The sequence below is a fragment of the Puma concolor genome, chromosome A1 (genome assembly GCF_028749965.1).
Source record: "Puma concolor isolate L17-30 chromosome A1, mPumCon1.1.hap2, whole genome shotgun sequence".
In the NCBI taxonomy this organism is placed as follows: Eukaryota; Metazoa; Chordata; class Mammalia; order Carnivora; family Felidae; genus Puma; species Puma concolor.
This window is the reverse complement of record NC_141667.1, coordinates 22,345,503-22,348,469: the sequence shown is the minus strand read 5'-3', so window position 1 is coordinate 22,348,469 and position 2,967 is coordinate 22,345,503. Positions and strand designations below refer to the sequence as shown.

General features: G+C 35.0%; 1 non-coding gene across 1 annotated transcript; it reads right to left on the bottom strand.

Moving 5' to 3' along the window:
* Positions 1–1,798: 1,798 nt before the first annotated feature.
* On the bottom strand, positions 1,799–1,905 carry LOC112861757 (U6 spliceosomal RNA). The gene has a single exon (XR_003223659.1). It is a non-coding gene; the product is annotated as a U6 spliceosomal RNA (small nuclear RNA).
* Between the last annotated feature and the right edge of the window lie 1,062 nt (positions 1,906–2,967).

The window sequence follows — 2,967 nt, the reverse complement described above, 5'->3', positions numbered from 1 at the left end:
TAGTTGTCCTCAGTGGAAATGTTGCTCCGACAAACCTAGTTTGTAATAGCCAAAATGGAAGTTTTGTTTGTAGTTTCTTTAATCAATTGTTTTCCCTCTTTAACCAATTAAAAACTATTTTTCATTTCCTTAAAAATAAATGCGGTTGCATCATTTATACTGTAACTGTGTTGTGGTCATTTTTTTTCTGTTACGATAAAGACTTTTGCAAACTAAACACAACAAAACAAAAGTGAAACTAAATAAAACCTTCCATGGTAGTATTTGATTTTCCTGGAGTTGAGATAGTTGGGGATTAAAAAACTGGCTTATCTTATATTTTATATTGAAAAGATACTCAACAAAATAGAATATAAATGATTTAAAAATTAAACCTTTGTAATATCTAAGAAAAATATAATTCTGTCCCAGGGATTGCCAATCCCCAGCATGATCTATTTTTCCTTTCCTCGAACACACAGTTCAATTAGATTTCCATCCCTCTTGCTGGCAAGGAAAACAGTATCAATAAATTTTAGCCAAAAGAATGTGCACAGAATAAATATATGATCACTAAATATTTACCATATATTTTTTCCACTGTCATTCATGTGAGAGGTGATTTGGAGATAAGTGGTAGGGCTGATGACAGCACAATATGGAGCATGGCCCCCCATGTTACCATCTGTAGAGCAGTGAGTGCGTTGACCCACACTGAAATATAACATGAGCAAAGACATAAACTTTTATTGGGTTCAGATCCTGAAAGTTGGGAATACATTGTTCTAACACTTAGCACAGTCTATTTATATGATGTATACGATAAATACCAAATATTCTAAATCAACTTACACAGATGCTAATATTTCTCTGTACTTCTTCAGAATTGTGGACCAGTCCCAAATATTAATGCTGAGTTAGTCGTTCTAACAAAAATATCGATGTGCCAAAATATAAAGTAGAATTGATAAATGTGCTAATTATCATAACAAGTATTTATTAAGCAGCTATTATGTAAGAGGTGCAATTCAAAACATTAGAGATTTGGCATGAAAAATAAAACTGTCATTCTAGAAATTATATTATTTGGGGAAATAGAACAATATGGGGCTTTGAGAGTCATATGTATCAGAAAACATTTTTCTGAATTAGAAACTCTACAAATTTCTTTTTTTTTCTCTCTTAAGTTTATTTATTTATTTATTTATTTATTTATTTATTTATTTATATATGAAATTTATTGTCAAATTGGTTTCCATAGAACACCCAGTGCTCATCCCAAAAGGTGCCCTCCTCAATACCCATCACCCACCCTCCCCTCCCTCCCACCCCCCATCAACCCTCAGTTTGTTCTCAGTTTTTAACAGTCTCTTATGCTTTGGCTCTCCCACTCTAACCTCTTTTTTTTTTTTTTCCTTCCCCTCCCCCATGGGTTCCTGTTAAGTTTCTCAGGATCCACATAAGAGTGAAACCATATGGTATCTGTCTTTCTCTGTATGGCTTATTTCACTTAGCATCACACTCTCCAGTTCCATCCACGTTGCTACAAAAGGCCATATTTCATTTTTTCTCATTGCCACGTAGTATTCCATTGTGTATATAAACCACAATTTCTTTATCCATTCATCAGTTGATGGACATTTAGGCTCTTTCCATAATTTGGCTATTGTTGAGAGTGCTGCTATGAACATTGGGGTACAAGTGCCCCTATACATCAGTACTCCTGTGTCCCTTGGATAAATTCCTAGCAGTGCTATTGCTGGGTCATAGGGTAGGTCTATTTTTAATTTTCTGAGGAACCTCCACACTGCTTTCCAGAAAAAATATGGAACGCTTCACGAATTTGCGGGTCATCCTTGCGCAGGGGCCATGCTAATCTTCTCTGTATTGTTCCAATTTTAGTATATGTGCTGCCGAAGCGAGCACGCAAATTTCTTTTTAAAAAAATGTTTTCATTTATTTTTTAGGGAGAAAGAGAGAGAGAGCACGAGTAGGGGAAGGCAGAGAGAGAGGGAGACACAGAATCCGAAACAGGCTCCACGCTCTGAGCTGCCAGCACAGAGCCCGATGCAGGGCTCAAACTCAGAACGGTGAGATCATGACCTGATCCGTAGTCGGATGCTCAACCGACTGAGCCACCCAGGTGCTCCAGAAACTATACACATTTTATAAACAATGTGTTTAAATGAAATAAATGTTTCAAAAAATTATTTCTAGTCATCTATGTCAAAATAGATACACCATATAAGATGGGTTTTTTTTTAAGCTGTTGGTGAGTTTCAACATTTTATTTAACGAAAGATAAATGTAAGTCATCTGTTTGGTTATTTTGAATATGAGAAGATATTAAAAATATAGTGATGATATCACTCTTATTTTTGAGACCACCACAATCAGTGTCTCAACTGAAGTGCCTCTTTTCTCGGATTTGTTTTCTGAGAATACTTTTGGCTGAATTGAAAAAACTAGGGCTCAGATTCTAATCAAAGCAATGTAATAAAAATACATGAATCATTTGCAACTTTAGAGTTGCATTTCCTTAGCTGAATAACCAGCACTAGTGGGTTTTCTGACGGAGTATTAGTTGTTCAGGTACATTTCCCCAAGTATTTAGCTTCTATATTCATAGGTTTCTCTAAGTTACATATGCATTTTTAAAAATATATATTGCAAAGAAACAGAATAATGGAATTATAACTTAATGATGCATTATCAGTGTTCAATATGCAATCTTTGTGAAGTACTTTTTGGCTTTCTTTGTCATTGAAGACTTTCTCATTAGATGATTTACCAGTGTGGGCTCTGCTTGAAAAGACAAAGTGACATTAATAGCAAGTCTCCTTTTTTTTTTTTTCTTCAAATGAAATCAAGTACAAGTGAAAGAGAGAAACAAACATATGTGACTAGGACTAGAATTAGATATGGCCAGGAGAAAGAAAGAAAGAAAGAAAGAAAGAAAGAAAGAAAGAAAGAGGACGGGAGGGGAGG